Source organism: Pelodiscus sinensis, chromosome 8, assembly GCF_052426305.1.
Source record: "Pelodiscus sinensis isolate ZL-2025 chromosome 8, ASM5242630v1, whole genome shotgun sequence".
NCBI classification, from domain to species: domain Eukaryota; kingdom Metazoa; phylum Chordata; order Testudines; family Trionychidae; genus Pelodiscus; species Pelodiscus sinensis.
In genome coordinates this window covers 17,045,102-17,065,005 of record NC_143059.1, presented here as the reverse complement: position 1 = coordinate 17,065,005, position 19,904 = coordinate 17,045,102, and the positions used below count along the sequence as shown (strand labels likewise).

The window sequence follows — 19,904 nt, the reverse complement described above, 5'->3', positions numbered from 1 at the left end:
CCACCGCCTTTAAATGGCCCCGGGGGGCGAGGCTGCGGGGCCGCAGGTCACACCCCGCCCCCTGCCGCGCCTGCGCACACGCCGGGCCCGGCACTCCGCCGCCCTCTTGGCTCCGCCGTGAGGCGCTGGGCGCGGCGCCGGACCGACCTCAGCCCATCTCCCGGAAGGCCCGCGGTGGGTGTCGGTGCGCATGCGTGTGGGGCCCGAGGCTGGCGGAGCGCGACCTTAAGGCGCCCCCGCCAGTGTAGGGGGTGCGGAGCGGTCGCTTTTCCCGACTGCGGGGGGGTCATCCTGCCCTTTGCGCTGGGGGGCGGAGAGCCCCGACCTCCCCTTTGGCTCCGCGCCCTGCTGCTGTCACGCCTCGCTGCGCCCCTCCCCTTCGCCTCCCCGCTGCCGCCAACCGCCCGCGAGCCGTGTCCCGCTTGGCGGTCCCGGCTGCCTGAGCCTGGCCGCGAGGCCGGTCCCCGGCTGGGTGAGCCTGGTGGCGCTCAGCCTCCGCGGAGCCGCGTGTGCCCCCTGCCCGCTGGCGGGCCCCTCGCTTCAGAGCTGTTTGCTTCCCAGCTCAGCCCTAGCCACACAGCGGGGCCCGACGCGCGTTGGTTTCCTTTCGCCCTAGGACTTTAAAAAGTATTTGGGCTCTAACGATCGTCCTCCTAGGTCAGCACATAGCGCGGTACAAGCGAGCTGTATAAGTGCTGCTTTGTATGTGCTTTCAGTGTGGCATGTTGTAAAGCCAGGCGAATATCTGAGTGAGTAACCCCAGAAGACCAGGAGGTATCCCTAGGCATGCACATAGCCACGCACGTATGCCTGGTTGAGAACCCAGGCTTTAGCTGACAGTGCTAGCAGGCTCTGCAGCATTGCTTATGTGGTATTACAAGGGCCCTCTGCTATAGGCAACACAAGGCTCAATGTGTCACCACCTGTATCCTTTGGGTACTTATTTTTCTTCTTGTCTGCCTGTTTGTCACCAGGTGACCTGGGGCTCTCTGACCCTCTCAAAGCAACAGTTCTTGTCGGATGAGTAGTCAAGACTAGAGCAGGCACACAGAGGTAGGGAGCAGGACAGCACAACTAATCTACTGGACAGTGTGTGTTGTGTTGCTTCCTGGACACATCCCACAGAGGGTGTGAATCTGAGGGAGAAAAATAATGCCCTAACTTTCTTGAGCAAAAGTTTCAGAGGGGTAGCTGAGTTAGTTTGTAACAGGAAAAACTTAAAAAACAAGAAAATAGTCTGCTAGTACTTTAAAGACTATCTACATGTTTTGTTCGTCTTTAAAGTGCTACCAGACTATTTGTTGTTTTTTAAGTTTTTCTTGAACGAGTTATACAGTAGCAGTCTTATGTGTTCTGCAAGGGTGTCATTTCAGAAAAAATATTAGTGCCAGTGTATAGAATTATATTTAATTATATTCACTCAGAACTATGAACACTTCCACCAAGAGGGGCAAGAGCTATTTTGTGTGTGTGTGTAAAAATATCCTTTAATAGGAGCCAAGAAGAAAAAAGCGTGAGTGGAAATATTTATTGTTTAATACAATTTTAAGCCTCCTAATGTGGACAGGACACATTTTCATTTATTACAGAAGAATAAGTTTAATACACAGGCTAATTTTGGCCAGAGCAATTATGCTGCCCTTTGGACAGTGGGAACAGGGACATCTGTCTATCTAGGGTAGATATGCTAATCTCAAAACTCTTCAGTCATGTACAGTATATAAGTTATACATGAATCAACCCACAATAATTGGGGGCAGGCAGGGAAACTTGAAAAAAAAATGGACCAACTGAAGTAAAATAAACCTATCTTTTTGTCAGAGAAAGAGCGTGTGATTTCTATATTGGAAATGCATTGCAGAACATAGTCTGAAATAAGTTTCTTTCCTGAAGGTTAAATCCAAGCAATAATGCTTTGCAAAATGTGTGGAGAGAGCTGCTATGCAGATGTTTGTGATGGAAATACATCAGGACCTATCCTCTTTGCAGTTAATTTGGTTTTCCTCCCTAATTTGAATCCTATCCATACAAAAGTCCTTATTTTGAGTATGGGGATGCTTTTAATTCTACTTGGCCTATCAAGGGATATAGATAAAGTTCAAGTTAGCATGACTTGCCACCTGCTAATACAACCAGTTTTTGTACTCTAAAGCTATGTCTACACTATGGCTATGTCTACGTTGCAGGCTTCTTGCACAAAGAACGGCTGTTCTTGTGCAAAAACTTGCTAAGTGTCTACACTGCATACACGTTCTTGCGCCAGTAAATTTACAGTACAGCATCAGAAAACAGGGCTTCTTGCGTAAGAACTCTGATGCTCTGTATGAGGAAGAAGCCTTGTGCAACTGTTCTTGTGCAAGAGGGCAGCACAGACAGGCAGCCAAGAGTTTTTCTGCAAGAACTGGCCTCCCAGGGGAAAAATGCAGATGGCTGCTCTTGGATGCTCTGTACCCGCACTCAGAGCTCGTTACTTCTGCTTGCCAGACCCTTTTCCCTTAAAGCCACACACAACCTGCAGATGCTGCATGGGAGCACCAGCACAGCCAGCAGCTCTAGCATGTGGCTCTGACCTGCTGCATCTCACCCATTTTGAAATGGGTGAGCAGACAACGGAGTCTGGCCTTCTGCCATCCGAAGGCGCATGCTCAACCTGGTTGCGGGCCCACTTCAGGTGCTGGTTGAAATGTTCCTGGCCGGGGTCCATGTGGCTGGTGTATGGCCGCATCAGCCAGGGCATGAAGGGGTAGGCTGTGTCCCCCACAATGCAAAGAGGTATGTGGATGTCCCTAACAGTAAATTCCTGCTGGGGGAAGAGAGTGCCTGCCTCCATCCTGTGATACAGGCAGGAGTTTCTCAGGATGTGGGCATCATGTGCCCTACTGGACCACCCCACATAGATGTCTATGAAGTGGCCACAGTGGTCCACGAGGGCCTGCAGCACCATTGAAAAGTACCCTTTCCGATTGATTAAATGGGCCGCTCGATGCTCTGGCGGATGTGGGTCCCATCCACGGCTCCCCTTCAGTTGAGGAACCCACTGTTGAAGCTAGCCACTGTTGCATCCGTGTCCCACAGGCAGATGACTCTCTGGAGCAGGATGTTGATGGTGCGGACAACCTGCAGAAGGGCACACAGAAACACAGGGAATGCACCCAATGAGGCAGGGCAGGTGCATGAGTCCTTGGGGGGTACCTGCCCTCCTATGATGCCCTCTGCCCCCAGACACACCAGGCCCCCCTCCCCCATACCAGCAGGCCTGTGTGAGGGAGGGATGGCACAAGCCCCTGCATGACAGGGCTTCCTCCACTTCCCTCTGCCCCCCTCCCGCCAGCCTGGAGTCTTTCCTTCCCCCGGGCAGGGAGTGCAGCCCCGCCCCCAAGAGTTACCTGCATCAACACAGCACTGACTGTGGATCTGCCCAGCCCAAACTGGTGTGCCACCGAGCGGTAGCTGTTGGGGTGGCCAGCTTCCTCAGGGCGATAGTGACCCTCTTCTTCACAGGGATGGCAGGCCACAGCTGGGTGTCATGTCTGAGAAGCTCAGGGGTGAGCCAGGCACACAGCTCCAGGAATGTCTGCTTTCGCATCCTGAAGTTCTGGAGCCACTGCTGGTCATCCCATTGCTCCAGGACCAGCCGGTCTCACCAGTCAGAACTGGTGTCCAGTGTCCAGTAACACCTCCACACAGTTGGGTAGGGACGCCACCGCATCCAGGGAGAGGGAGTCCAGAGTGAGCTCAGCATTGAGCTCATTCAGGAGTAGTGAGGCAGTGTAAAGCAGCCGCTACAGGCACTCCAAAATGGCCGTGTAGGGCCAGAGCAGGCACAGGGCCACCCCTGGCTCCATGGCACAGCAAGCGCAAGGCAAAAGTTGCAAAAGGCTCTAGGGCACAAAGCTGTGGTGTCCAATGGGGCAGAGGGCAACCACAACTAGCACTACTACAGCTTTCAGTCCCTACAAGAGGTCCCAAAGCACGCAGCAGGAGAAAAATGGCTGTCCAGGGAGATCCCTTTAAGCACGTGTCTCAGAGGAGCTCCAGTCCCTGCCCCTGGAAAGTCCTGGTGCCCTTTTGCCCTCTCCAAAGTAGTTCTGGGGGGAAGTCTTTGCACAAGAGTGTCCTGCCAGTGTGGACATGCTCTTGCTCAAGACCTTTTGTGCAGGAGTTCTTGTGCAAAACAGTTCTTGTGCAAGAAGCCTGCAGTATAGATGTAGCCTATGAATTTTGCTGGAAGAGGCAATGCAAATGAAGCACAGATTAGCATTTTCTTGTGCTTCATTTGCATAATCTCTTCCGGTCTGATTTTGCGCAAAAACAAGCAATATGAATGAGTCCACTTTGTGCAAAAAACCATTTTTGCGCAAGATCATTATGTCTCCTCCAGGAACAACAGCGGTCTAATGATCTTGATCTAATTCTAGGGTATGTCTGAACTGCGAGGATCTATCGGAAAAAGATACGCAAAATGCGCTTCGCATTTTGCGTCTCTTTTTCCAATACTTTTGTTGGAAGAGACTTTTCTGAAATTGGCCCATCTAGACTGGACCAAATTTCGGAAAAAAACCCTCTTTCAAAAGCCCCCTTCTTCCTCGTGGAATGAGGAATACAGGGGCTTCTGAAAGAGTGCGTTTGCTCTTCTGCAAAAAAAAGTGGAAGAGAAAATGTGTGTAGAAGCAGTTATTTTGAAAGAAACTCCTTCTTTCAAAATAACCATTAAACCTAAAGTAAGGGTTATTTAGAAAAAAGGGGTTTCTTTCAAAATAACTGCGTCTACATGGCGTTTTTAATCTTGAAATAGGGTATTTCAAAATAGCGGCCGAACACGAGTATGCAAATGAAGCGCAGGAAATTCAAATCTGCGCTTCATTTGCAATTTCGCTTGGCTGCATTTGCATTCCTCTCTCGACAGAGGAATGCAGTGTAGATGTATCCAAGGAAGCTATTTCTCATAGTCTCATAACATTGCTCAGTATGTTTATCATTGCTTATTGTAAATATTAAAACAATGATTGTAATACTGGAATATAAACTGTATGTTCTTTGTTTAGAGTAACACATGGAAGACGACAGAGGATTCTCAGTTAAACTTGTAAAAGATCACTTGGATGGTTGTAAAGGTACTTTTTATATTTTTGTGTGCCATGAGACATTTCAATTAATTTCATACTGAAATTGAATTTTTTTTCTTCCAAACATTTAAACAGACATAAGTAAAGTGGTAAACAAGCATATGTACTATAGGAAACTATCTGCATCAGTGATGGACTTATTTAGTTCTGATCTATGGGACGTGGTAATATAATTGTTCAGTACACCTAAGAACCGAAAGAACATTCTGAATTTGGGAAAAGTACAAGACACTGTTTTTGAGCCAACAATTTTCGAAGTAGTTTGTACTTCCAACCTTAAATATTACTACTTATTTTCTTTGCTATGTAATATAAACATTTTGCTTTATTTTGTTCTCACCTGAATTGAAAAGATCCCTGTTTTAAGATATGTATGCTATTTTAACTAATTTCATTTCAAGCAAGCATATCGGCTAAATTAATCTTCAAGCTGTACTGGGAAAATCAGTTCACAGCCAGGAACCCAGGACACATTTGCATTTGCTTTGTTGATAGCATATTACTCAAAATTCCATGTAATTCCACTATCTGAAATTACATAGGAGAGACCACTGGGTATCCTTGTTAGCTAATTAAAGTTTCAGGAATAGCAGAAACAGAAGGAAAAAAATCCTAATAATTTTACAGAGTTAAAACTAGAACAGGTCAGAAACAATATTTCTTATTTTAGATACATTTTTATTTTATAAATAAGAAATATTTCCCTCCAGCATTTGTTTATTCATTGAAATCAAAACATTCTGTAGGAGTGTATCAATTTTGACAGAATTCCTCTGGAAGCTTAGGGTTTTCCCCATCAGTTTTCTGCCAGTTTACCAACCTGATTCCCTATCAGCTCACCTGCTAGGTTTCTGGGGAAACCTGGCTCAGCAGCCTACTTTGTGGGATGTCCCCAGCTCCTAGGTTCATGGGGTACGTCTACGCAGCAGCATTATTTCGGAATAACAGACATTATTCTTAAATAATGTATTCAGAAATAAATTTGAAATAACAGGCTTCTTACTCCAACTTCTGTAAACCTCATTGTATGAGGAGTAAGGGCAGTTGGAGGAAAAGTGCTCTATTTCGAAATAAGTACTGTGTAGACTAAATATGTTAAATTTAGTTTAATCAACTAGTCAATGGAATTTCCACCGACTAGTTGATTAGTCGATAGGCGGTGTTAGTTCCAGGCCCTGGGAGCTAACCCCACTGTGGCTCTGCCTTTTAAATGTATTAAGAGCTGGTGCATAATGAGGTGGATGGGGCGCGTGCCAGGAATCAGCTGATTCCCAGCTGGAGTCTAATCCTAGACGCTGCACCTCTGCTTTTTAAATGTATTAATAGCCTGCTGCCTCTTAATACATTTAAAAAACAAAGGCGCAGCGTCTGGAACTGAGCTCCAGCTGGGAATCAGCTGATTCCTGGCTTACACCCGATCCCGCTACCCTCTTGCCTTCCCTGACGGGTTTTTAAGCCAACTCCTGCCAGTGCCAGCTCCTGCTTCCCCCTGCTGCCACTGATAGAGGTGGCAAGGGGGAGAAGCAATTAGTCGAGGGACTAGTCGACTATCTAATAAGCTTATCCTTATCGGATAATTGACTAGTTGCTTACATCCCTAGGGTAGACATGCCCAATTTTGAAATAAGCTATTTTGACTTAAGCTACACAATTAGCGTAGCTCAAGTTGCATAGCTTATTTCAAGTGTAGCCCTGTTGTGTAGCTGTACCCATGGTTTCTGAATCGCCTTGGTTCTCAGGACTTCTAGCTAGAGGTGCTACCTAGAAGTTGGGATACCCCTCCAAGCAGTCTGCTCTAGAGTCAGAACTCCAAGGAGTTTTAGGGTCTGTAATTCTGTGGCAACCTGTCTGATGGACTCCCCCAGAATCCAGGCTCCCAGTAGAACTGGGTGGAGAATGATTCTAGCCTTGCAGATTTTTAAAAAATGTTTAAAAACTGAAACCACTTTTTGGAATCTTAAAATTCTCTGCTCTTGTCAGTTCATACCGGCTGCTTAAACGTAGGCCTGGTCTTTATATGGATGGGTGAACACCAAACAAAATCCAACCACTGCAGAAGATTGTACTGGTTAAATGACATTTTTTCCCAAAGCCAATGCTTAATCAATGCAAACAAGACAAAACTAAGGTTTTTGCCAAAAGTTGCCATTAAAGACCATTTGATACTTTAATAAATGATGGAGGTATTACACCATAACTTTTGTATGCTGTGCAGACTCCTGTCTACCGGTAATTACATTCTGCCTACCTAATTTAAGCTGAATTTTCAATCTTTTGATGTATTTTTTATGACCTAACTTAACCTGTTGTATAGTGTTCACTTACGCATTTAATCTTTCTAGTAAGTTAAATGATACTTATGTGCATTTGAAAAGAACTTTTTCTAAGTGCAAATTATGATTGAGTTCAGTGGAAGTTTTGTGTATGGAGCAAATGTGTGAAACAAATCAGAAAATACCATTTAGAACTGCACTGTAGATAAAGGAATTTGCTGTGTATATTGAAGTTATTTTGTGTGTAGTTTATACATTTTGAGTTTCTTGGGATGAAATGTGCAGTCCAAACTTCAGTTGTAATGGATTTATTTTTAAAAGGAGACTAGAAGATAAAAAAAAATTGTTGTAAGATTTTGGGGTACATAGGTTGAGTGTATAAACAAATAGCATCTTATGCATTCAGATCTGTAATAGGAAAAGTAGTGTCTACTCTAAATGCATGAATATGTAATACAAAATCAAATACATATATTATCAATACCTTAGGTAGGTTGAAAACCTCTTTATACATTTTTAGATAAAAATACTGATTGCTGCTTCTGAATGTTTATATTATAAAATCAGATAAATGGTCAGTTTTTTACTTGGGGGGCTATGCTCTGTCTAATAATGGAGTTTTTCTATGGAGAAAAAACAACCAAACAACCACCCACTGTATTTGGTTCGTTTATTGTTTACTGTTTACTATATTTAACAGAACATTGAAGCTGGTTCCTATCTGAACCGTTAAGCCTTATAATCTCCAAGAATTCATTTTCTCTCATCAGTAATGGTCAGTGTACTAAAAGATCACTCTTGTCAGTGTTCTTATCACTTAGTATTCAGATAATGTATTTATTCCATAAAATTTATTTCCTCAATTTCTCCGTCATCCCTATTTCAGTTATACAATATCTAATATTCCTAGTTGAAAAAGACTGAACCAAGATGAGCCAGAAAAATAGGATGAACCTGGAATAGGACTACTTCTCAATAAACCTTACAGGGAAGAGATTAAAAACAGAGAAATTTGCAGTAGTGCTCTGTTTTGGCTCAGCTAAATCAGTGCCTAAGGTTTGAAAACTAGAAGAAAATGTTATTGGAAAGCAGACTATAGCCCTCTTTTATTAAAATATAAAGTTTATAAAGATGAAGTAAAAATACTTGATAGAATTCCCATTTAATAAAAAGTACAAAAAAATTAAATGAAAAAATTTTAACTTAAAATTAACTTAATCAAAATACTATATTTTTAATAAAGAACACACATTTTCCTTTTATTAAAAAATTAATTAAGTTAAGGACATGAGCAGACAGGGTAAATCTCCTAGCCTGTCATATTAGAGATCTTGGTTTTGTTCCCAACTGTTCTTGAAGTACTCTTGCACAGTTTCTCAGTCATCTGTAAAAATACAAGAATGACGATTGCATTGTCAAAGGTCTGATGGATACTCACCAGATTGCTGTGAGGGGATCCAAATGTGGAATCCCATGTGGCCCTCACTTGATGTGAGCTAGGTACTCTTCCTGGCTTTGGCCTCTAGGCACATGGTTTGGTGCAGACCTCATAGCTAACACCCGTCTTGATCAGACTGGCTTAACCATTTTATGCTCTGTGCTCGGAATGTTAAATATCAGTTCATTGAATAGTCAATTAACATAATGAATTCTTATGGGGTACTCGACTATGCTATAGTCCCGAGGGGTGGGGCTGGCAGCCAGTGCACTCTGGCCTCACTCCTGAGGAGTCTCCTGCCACTCCATGCTGCTGCCTCTCTGTCTGTATCAGAGGCAGCAGTGCAGGGTGCCAGGTGGGAGCTGGTCCGTAAGGGGAGCCAATTTAAAAACCAGTTCCTTTGTGGACCAGCTGATTGTCGCCCTGTGTTGCTGCCTCTTATACAGAGTCAGCAGTGCAGGGTGACAGCAACCCCTGTCCAGGCTGGGGGTTGAGTTCTCAGACCCAGCATGAGTCACGACTGAGCCGGGCTGCTGGCCAGCCTACTAAAAAATTTGCTGGGGGGGGGGGGGGAGAATGTGTATAGTCTGTAGCATTAATCTATAAACTTTTGCTTCTCAGTTAATCAACTACAATATTACATCCCTACTCTGTGCACTTGCAAAAGTCTCCATTTGAGAGGGCCCCTTGTCCACCAGAAAGCAAAACAAATGCAACCTAGGAGCCAGGTTGCAATGCTTTTCTTTCAGATTTGGTGAAATATGAATGGTATGGGGCTATGTGAGTGAAGGGTGGGCAATGGGAATGAGTGGAGCTGGACATCTAGAGTCAGGAAGGTCTACACTACCCTGGGGCAGAAACAGTGGCCAGGAAGATTGAGGGACTGGTAATGAATTATTGGTGAGCTATGAGATCAATGGGAATTCTTGAGGGGTGAGAGTTTGTGGATGAGTGGAAGATATTGGGGGGAGGACAAATGACGATGATGTGGTGGGGGCTGCAGTGAGCCAGATGTATGTTGGGGTTGCTGACACGTGGGGGTTGTTGGCGTAAGACCAGGTTTTGATGGTAAGTTATTGGCATTCAGGGCATTCAGGCATCTACATGTGGGGTGGAGAAAGGGGCATTCTAAAGTCCATGTCGCGTGGGGTACATATGAGGCAGGGTCACCTTAAGGAAGGTTGGAAGGAGGACAACTTCCATACTGAAAAGGGCTCCACAACTCTTTAATCTGGGCCCTATCTTGGTAATGTGGACCCAGTCCTTGATCTGCTTGGACAGCCCCTGAAACTAGTGACTTCTGACCCAAGCAGCTCTTGCACATTCCCCAGAATTGCACAAAAGGGGTACGAAGAAGTCTGCAGGAATGGAAGTGCTGGGACTAGTCCTCATGGCCTTTTGTTTGAACTCCAGAGCATGTTCTCCTAGGGCTACTAGTTATTTTGTGGTGAAATCTCTCTGATTTTTCTCTCTGGCTCCCTCTCCTACTAACCATGGATGTAGAAGCCCTGTCACCAACATTCTGCATGAAGACAGATTACAGGCTGAGGAGCACCATCCCTGATGACAGCACTGCACACCTAGTTACAGAGCTCTGCGACTTTGTCCTCACCCACAGACTCGCAGACAATTTGTATCTTCAAGTCAGTGGCACAGCCATGAGCACCTGCATGGTACCACAGTATGCCAACATCTTTATGGCTGACCTTGAACAAAGTTGCCCCCTAACACCTTTACTCTAAGTAAAATAAAAATGGGTACGCTACATCATATGAACCCACGGGAAAGAGACCCTTGAAGAATTTCACAAGGATTTCAACAACCGCAGCCCCACAATCAATCTCAGCCTGGATCAGTCCACACGAGAAATCCACTTCCTTAACGCTACAGTACAATTAAATGATGGACAAATTTCCACCACCTTATACCGGAAGCCCACCGACCGCTACACTTACCTTCATGCCTCTAGTTTCCATCCCAGACAGATTTCTCAATCTATTGTATACAGCCAAGCACTAAGATACAACTGGATTTGCTCCAATCCCACAGAGACAAAAACCTATAGGACCTATATAAAGCATTCTTAAAACTGAAATACCCATCTGGAGAAATGAAAAAACAGATTGACAAAGCCAAAAAAGTACCCAGACATGAACTCCTTCAAGACAGGCCAAAAAGAGAAAACAATAGAATTCCACTTGTCATCACCTACAGTCCACAACTTAAACCCCTCCAACACATTATCAACAATCTACAACCTATCCTGGAAAATGACCCCTCACTCTCAAAGGCCTTGGAAGAAAGGCCAGTTCTCACTTACAGACAACCCCCCAACCTGAAACAAATTATCTCCGGTAAGCACACAACACAGCTACATCATAAGTATCCAGGAACCCACCCCTGCAATCAGCTCCAGTGCCAACTCTGCCCACACATCTACACAAGCGTTTTCATCCCTGGACCCAACCATATCAGCCACCAATTCAGAGGCTCATTTAACTGCACATCCACTAAGGTGGTCTATGCCATCAAATGCCAGCAGTGCCCCCACTGCAATGTATATCAGCCAAACTGGACAGTCGCTACAGGAAAAAATTAATGGACACAAATCAGATATCTGAAAAAGGCAACACATAAAAACCTGTTGGAGAACACTTTAATCTTCCTGGATACTCATTAATGGATCTCCAAATTGCGATTTTGTTTCAGACCAATTTCCCAAGCCAAATATACAGAGAAGAATTAGAGCTTAACTTCACTCACAAGTTTAATTCTTATGCTAATAGTTTGAATCTGGGATATTGGATGGCTTGCACATTATCAACCAACCAAACAATGAAGGTACTAATGGTTTTTGATGTCTGTGTAGAATCTGGTGTTGGTCATCTTCCTTTCTAAGTGCAAACTAATGGTTCTTATCAACCTCTTGTAATTATTTAGTCTTTAAGATGCTATTAGACTATTTGTTGTTTTTTAAGTTTTTCCTGTTACAGACTCACTCCGCTATCCCTTCTGAATCTTATCTACTCACTGTCTTCCCCCCCCCCTTAAATTTTTCTTCCTTCTCCCTCCTCTTTCCCCCTCCCCCCTTCCTTCCTACAGATTTATTCTTGGATCTTTACTTCCAACACTCCAGTCACCTGAAGAAGTGGGTTGTGCCCATGAAAGCTCATGATACCATCTACATGTTTTGTTAGTCTTTAAAGTGCTACTAGACTGTTGTTTATTAAGTTTTTCCTGTTACAGACTAACTCGGCTACCCCTCTGATGCTTATGAAAATGCATAGCATTTTACTGGTTCGTTTTTGTTTTTTCTCACTGTCTTCAGTACAATATGTTGTACCATATGGAGCCTCCCATCTGTTGAAAGTAGAACGTATAACAAACATATATACAATGCAGCAATATAGTTTCCCTCTATTAAAAAATTAAACATTCTCTTTATATTGAAGCAGTCAGCTTCAATTATAATTTTCTCCCCAAACTTCAAGTAAATCGCAAGTTTCCATTAATCAAGTAGGTCAACATTTCTGGACTACTTTGTAGCCCATTATGGGAATCCATTATCAGGGATGTTAACTATTGGGTATTTGTCTAAATGTGTAACCGCTTAAAATTTTAACAGTTATATGTTTACATGTATGGAGGGGCAGGTGAGAGCTGGTGCTCGTTTAAGCCAGCTCCCTGCAAACACCGGCTCCCACCCTCCCCTCCTCCTTCTGCACGTGCTGGCTCCTACCTGCCCCTCCCACTCCCGGTGTGGGAGGCAGCAATGGAGAAGGGAGGGCAGGCAGAGCTGGCATGTGACAAGAGCTGGCTTAAAAGCTGTCTCTCCCCACGTATCGGCTGCCGCCTCCTCCCCTTGCTGACTCTGATATAGAGGCAATAGGGGGTAGTATAGTGTGTGTAGTTGATATGATAAACCGATATACCTAGGCTTATCAGTTAATCATATAGTGGACTACACGTTGACATCCCTATCCAGTATAGGGCATGTCGAGGACAGGAGCAGTGTGCTCTGGTTAGTCTTGCCTTCCAAATGGCAGCCTATAAGTTAGACCCACTTCTTCAGATGCTAATTTTTATTAGGGAAATGTCTGGTATTATGTTTGTGATATTTGTTTATATGTGGCATGGCCTATTGAAAATTATAGAGCGAACCTTCACCTAAGGCAGGGTTTCCCAACCTGTGAGTCGGGACCCAAGTATGGGTCCCCATTACTTTTCAAAAGGGTCACCAAGTGTCTCCCCAGGTGGCTCTGCCCACTCTCCTCCCCCCGTTTTTGAATTGCCTTGGGTCACCAAGTCTTCCTGAATTGTTGAAATGGGTCCCCACCTGGAAAAGGTTGGGAACCATTGACCTAAGTCTACCCCTTGAAACTGTTTGCATTGAAGCTGGTATAGAGTGCAGTGCTTTGCTTTCTGAGTGTGGCTTCATGCTGAAAACATATGATACACCAGTGCTCTGGGATCTGCTTTGGTTGCTCATTGATCTCTAAGTGGAGTTTGAAGTATTGTTTATGATCCATAAAGCCCTAAATGGCCTGCCTAAACAATTGTTTCTACCCGTGCTCTTCTTCTGGAGCTGTTTTCACCAGAGGTGCCTGAGCTCGAATCTTCTAATTAAAAAAATGGGAGGGAGAGCTAACAGAACATTTTCTATGAAGACATCAGAACCTGTTCCCCTCCATTTGTGATCTGAAATAACTCAAATTTGGTAACTGACCAGACACACTGCAAAAGATTTGTATGTATTGGGGTTGTGGAAGAGACCTGAGATGTGCTTTCCTCAACACAGCTGGGAAGGCCAAGTTCTGTACAAAAAACTTTAAACTCCTCAGATTTTATTATATTGTAAAATGTAAATGATGTGTTAAGGCATACATGTCTTGGATAGGTGTCTTTCAAATTATTTAAATCCCAAATAGATATATTTAAAAACAGAATGAAATGAATGTTTTCGTGAACCTTAACCAAATGGAGTTGGCTTAAATTTAAAAATAATTAATTTTTGGTTTTTAAATAGAACAAATGAAGCTTCAATCTAATCGGCATTTTTCAGAAAGTCATAAACAACAGACACAAGGAGTTTCAAATGGAGTTCCTTTTTGCTAGTTGAACTATTGCTGCTAGGGTTGCAGTCCGGTATTTTTGGCTCCTGTCCGGTAAAAAAATTCAGAGAATACCGGACACCTAAAATGTCCGGTATTTTATGAATTTTTCCCCGGCAAGGAGGCGAAAATACCGGGCACATGGCAACCCTACAAACACTCAGCGCCCAGCTGAACCCCCTCTGGCCTCCAACACCCCCAGTCCCCCAAACACAGCCCCCAGGCTTACCTGGTTCCCCAAGGCTGCTGGCACAAAATGGCTGCCAGCCAAAAGACCTAGGGGAAGTAATGCTTCCCCTGGGTCTTAGTGCTCAACCGCTCCCTGTTCCTATCCCTGCACTCAATCTTAAAGGGGACATGCTGTTTTAATAAGTTCTTGGAGTCCTTTTTTGTTGTTGTTGTTGCTCAGCAACTTTGGTACCCTCCCCCCTCCACCACTTTTTTTCCCTTCAACAGAATTTCTTCCCGGTGGTTTTTTTTTTGGGGGGGGGGGGGGGGAGGAGAAGGTCAGTATTTTTGTTTCAACCATCTGGCAACCCTAATTGCTGCCAACAACACTGAAATTCAGCACGTACAGGGTGAACCTCTCTTGTCTGGCACCCTTGGCACCTGATCAATGCCAAACCAGAGAATTTGCTGAATCACAGGAAGTCAGTTTGTCTAGCAGCATTACCAACATATTTATTGCTTACTGGGTTTTTAGAAGACATTTGGGGTAAATTAGAGCTGAATAATAGAAGGGAACACCAAGAGCCAGGTAGCTGTAAACAAATTTTATGGGACCACGGGAAACTTGTCTACACCTATGATAAGTGGACAACCAGCAAACTAAACTCATGCCAGTCCACAGATGTTGTGGGATCAGAGAATGCTGGACTACCAGTTCGAACTACCTGTTATTCCTCCTGGAATGAGGTTTAACAGGTAGTTCGATTTAGGGCTTTATTTCAGACTACTGGGTTCCTGCCACGTGTAGACGCGGGCAGTTAGTCTGGACTTGTAAATTTCAAAAAATGGTGACCGTCCGGGAAGATGCAAATCAAGCACAGGATATTTAAATCCCGGGCTTGATTTGCAACTTTGAATGCCTACATTAGCCTCCCTAGTTTGAACTAGGGGGCTAGTGTAGACATACCCTAAGAGATTCCAAAAGAATACAATATCTGCCAAATCTTTCTGGAGTCTATAACTCCTGTAAAAAAAAGAAAAAGAAAAAAAAAAGGATTTTTTTAAAGTCTTATAATCAGTACATCTTGTGTGTATTGTGTGATGTGGAGCTTTAGATTTCCAGTTATCTTTGTTTTCAATTTTTGCCATTAACATTAAGAATGAGTAAGTGCTGTATGGATATTAAATATGCTTTTCACATTATGTAATACAGAGTTTTGGGCTGTGTAGGAATTCTTTAAAGACTTTTTTGTTGTTGTTTTTTTTGCATAATGACCTAAAATCGTATTCTAAAAATTTGACTTTGCACTACTCCAAAGCATCTGAAACAGGGTACCAATCTTATTTTACATATTTAGCAGTAGGATGAGTATTTTGCAATTTGCATGGGATAATTAATATTCTCTGTAAAAGACCATAATATGATATGCAAAATTTTACATTACAGTAATTGCAATGATTCTTTTATTGGTACATATCTTCTGCCAGTGTGTTTCAGATCAAGTGTCACTGAGGGCAGTTCCACATGCTTTTAAAATATTACTTATTCTGCAGTGGCAGCCAAATAATATTGATTAGATTTTGATAACTGCCTAATACATAAAAATAATGTTGATTTCACTGTGAAGCACTGTTGTTTTATGCTTGTCTTATGTCTTGCATTGTTGCTGTTCACTGCTTAACTTCATCTCTGTTATAGGCCACATATGAAAGCTCATCTGCACAACAGATAATACCTTCATCTTTCTGTCCTAAGGTATGTTTAGGTACCTGGTTGCCTTGCAAGTTAATACATTTGCAAAACAAAACACATCACAAAGCAAGAAAACTTATTTCCTATATGTCCAGTATTGTTTTCAGACAAATAGAGTTGAGAGGACTTTCTTTGGAGTTCACAGGCCTGATCCTATACCCATCTAAATCAATGGGAGTCTTTCCACTGGCTTTAGTGGGCTTTGACTCAAGCTGTATCAGCAGTCACCCACTAACCTAGAGATTTATGCAGCTCAACAAGACGACTCTTTCTTTCCCCTGGTCCAGTGACTCAGGAAGCAGGAAAATGGACTGTGTAACTGCTTTACCTTTTGCTGAACACCAAGTGGATTTAAATTTTCTGTTTTCCTTTTCCTAACTTTAAATTAAGAAATAAAAAGCTAGGGACATCTGAAAATACTTTGAGGGGAAAAACAAACCTACTTTGGCCATTATTTTATTTCCTGGAGCTAAAATCATTAGCTGTAATACTGGATTGGAGATTGTCCAAAATGAGCACAACAAAGCAATCTAAAAAGTCCCATCCTGAGGAAGCATGTCTCACCAAGCATCAGCTGCAAAACACATTTGAAAATAACATTTTAAACCAAAATTGACATTTCCTTTTTCTTCTCTGGCAATAGCCTTCTTCATTATAGTATTTGAATACCTACATGGGAGCCCAGTGACAGAGACTGCAGACCAGTTTCCTCCTGATTAAATAATGAATTCAACAGTCAGAAGAATGTGTTTTATGTAAAAATGAGTAGTCCTTTGGCATCATAGAGACTAACAATTATATTTGATCATGAGCTTTCATGGGTAAAGTTCACTTCATCACAGGAGTTGGAGTGGAATTGTTGTATCTACACATAGTACATTTTATTTAAATATTAAACATTAAAGTTACTATAATAATTAAACAACAAATGATCTGGAAGCACTTTATAGACTAACAAAACATGTAGATGATATCATGAGTTTTCATGGGCATAGCCCACTTCTTCAGATGACCAGTCATCTGAAGAGCTCTGGTCATCTGAAGAAATGGGCTGTGCCCACAAAAGCGCATGATACCAGCTACATGTTTTGTTAGTCTATAACATGCTACCAGACCATTTGTTGTTTTTTAAGTTTATCCTGTACAGACTAACTCAGCTACTTGCTGAAGCTTCTATAATAATTAACTAATGGGTAACCTTTTCTTTCACTATTTTTGTTTGTATATGTGTTAAAAATCCATTTAGTTTTTTATTGGTAGAAATGTTGATTATTGAATTCTGAATTAAGCCTTTCAAAACTTTCTAATGTAAAGTAGTCAGCAGCTTTTAGTACCTTCTATTGAATGTCTTGGTGGTTGAGGTTCAAATTCTGAAGAACAAGCTATGCCTTTGACAATCACGAGCACAACTGATACTAATTTATAATTTCATCAGAGAGGCCTGAGAATTAAATGGACTATCAAGTCCAAGAATTGGATTAGATTTCTCATCCCAGAAATTGTCCATCTGTGGTGGGGCAATGACAGAACAGTTTTGGAAAAACTTGTATTTCTACTGACAAAAAAAAAATAAAATAAAATAAAATAAAAAAGTGGTCCTGTAGCACCTTAGAGAAAATCAAAGAAATATATAGATAGTATCATGAGCTCTCGTGGGCATAACCCACGTCTTCAGAGACTGACCATGCGATAGCTTTTCTTTGTATTAAAAAAATCTATAATCCTAAAGTACTGAATACAATGTAACAAACTAATTTTAAAATATTTTACTTTGTAAAAAGTAAAATAAAAAAGACCTGTTTCCATTTTGTAACCCTGAGTATACCATGCTCTGTTAAAATAATATGATTTGTGTAATGCTTGATTTAAGGCTTCATTTAGATTTGTGAAACTGATTTCAGTAGGATTGCATGGATGAAACTGAGAACAGAATTCACCCTAAAAGTCTCACTGTAGTTCTGTTTAATTGTTCATCTGTTGTTGCCTTTCCTCTCCCCCCCCCCCCCCCGCCTTCCACTGCTCCCAAGGGAACCCGAGCAACTTTTTACATGTATTTCTGTAGGTATTGGAATTATTCCAAAATTGCACATACTGTTTCTTATTTCTTTTTCTGGGTCAAACCTGAGGCCTTAATCCTGTGAACATTAATCACTTCCAGTGGATCAACAGGGCCGTTCTTTTTTTAATCATATGATTAAAGTTACCTATGTGATGAAGTGTTTGCAGATTAGGGCCTAAGTGCATTTATTTTTGGAAATCACTGTATTTCAGCGTTTCCCAAACTATAGGCCGCGGCCCAATACCGGGCTGTGGGAAAAAAATGCCGGGCCTCAGCGTGGCTGCCGGGAGGGGAGCAGAGCGGGTCGGGAAACCGGCCACCGAGAAGCAGGGTTGGGGACAGTGGGGCTGTCCCGCGGAGATCTGGGCAGGCGGGCAGGTGGCGGAAGCAGGGTTGGAGGCAGCGGGGCTGTCCCATGGAGATCTGGGAGGGCAGGCAGCAGAACCAGGGCTGGCCAGAGGAGATCAGGAGGAGGAGGATGGGACAACCAGCTGCCGGTAGCATGGCTGGATGGGGGTTGTGGAGCTGGTCGGAGGGTTGTCGGGGGAGCAGGGCTGACCAGGGGAGATTGGTGCAGGGCAGGGGGAACCGGCCGCCAGAATCAGGGCTGGACGGGGGCAGCCAGCAGGGCTGGACTAGGGAGATCGGGAGGAGAAGGGGAGGGGGGAGCAGGACTGACCTAGGCACATGCAGACCCTGCAGACCCTGGCAGATGAGTAAGTCTGGCCGGGAATTCCATTTTGCCCCTCCCCCCCATACCCTCCCTCGAGTAGTTGCGAACTGCCTGGCAGGTAGACACACTCAGGCAGCGTGAGCACATCTACCAGCCAGGCAGTTCGCTAAGGACTGAGACACCTAATTATAATAAAACTTTACCTAATTAGAAAATACCAGACATTTTATATGTCTGGTACTTTCTCAATTTGTTTCCTGTACAAAACCCTCAAATACTGGACTGTCTGGTACAAAACCGGACACCTGGCAACCCTATGCTTCCTTGCACCTTCCCTCCTGGCCAGATACCCTAACCCCAATCTGCTCCTGCTCCCGCCTCCTGGAGTGCCCATCCGGCGCCGGGTTCCCCAAGCCCTGGCCCAGGCTGGGTGAAGGATGCAGCCGGGTGAAACACTGAAAATTTATTCATTTTTCATTCTTTTTTTTTATATGCGTTTATATTTTTGGGCTGCAAAAAACAGTACTGAAAAAAAAATGGGTTCCAACTAAAGTAAAAGGTTTGGAAAACCCTGATCTAGCCAGCTTTCTATCCATCTTACAGTCCATTTATGCAATCCATATTCCCTTAACTTGCTGGCAGGAATATTGTGGTTGACTGTTTCAAAAGCTTTGCTAATGCTGGCAATGGGGGCTTTGGGAGGACCAGAAACAACGTATTTCAATATTCATCATTTGCTTAATGAATACGCAAATATGCAAATGAATGTTACCGGTACTCCAAAAGCTCGTGAATGGATTTACTTGTCCTCGTATCAAAAAGTTTGGGAACCCCTGCTGTATTTGATCTTCTCTGCTTGGAGATAGTTAGTGATAGATTTGATTACGAGATATGATAATAATGTGATATGATTACAAGAATGGTCACGAGATCCTTAAAAAATACTTAATTTTTTCTGTTGTCCTGTTAGTATCTCAGGTAGAGGATACATTTAGTAGAAGATTATTATGTAATTAGGAAAATTGAATGGTTTTGGATTGTTCATTCCTATTGATATTCTAGCATACATGGTGATGCTTCTGTCTCAAGCATGTGATATAGTCTAATGGGGCTATGACATGAAAGTTTGTTAGTTTTATTTGGTATTAAGTTAATTCATTCTTGTTTATGACATGGCTAATGCAGTGAAAGTTGTTTCATAGTTTCAGTGTCAAGGAATTTAATGAACGGGTTAACAAAGAATTAGATTTTATTTGGCATACTATTGTGTTGTCATTGTCTCTTCAGCAAACTTAAAAATAGA

General features: G+C 43.1%; 1 protein-coding gene across 4 annotated transcripts in view; it reads left to right on the top strand.

Moving 5' to 3' along the window:
* The first annotated feature begins 103 nt into the window (after nucleotides 1-103).
* SHLD2 (shieldin complex subunit 2) overlaps nucleotides 104-19,904 on the top strand; it is an 81,772-nt gene continuing 61,971 nt past the window's right edge. For 3 of the 4 annotated variants that reach the window (XM_075934825.2, XM_075934822.2, XM_075934823.2), the window contains exons 1-2: nucleotides 104-174; nucleotides 5,046-5,114. The gene's annotated coding sequence lies outside the window, so the exon portion shown is untranslated. Of the gene's footprint in view, nucleotides 1,054-5,045; nucleotides 5,115-19,904 lie in introns of all 4 variants that reach the window. The other variant, XM_075934824.2, reaches the window with a different exon arrangement.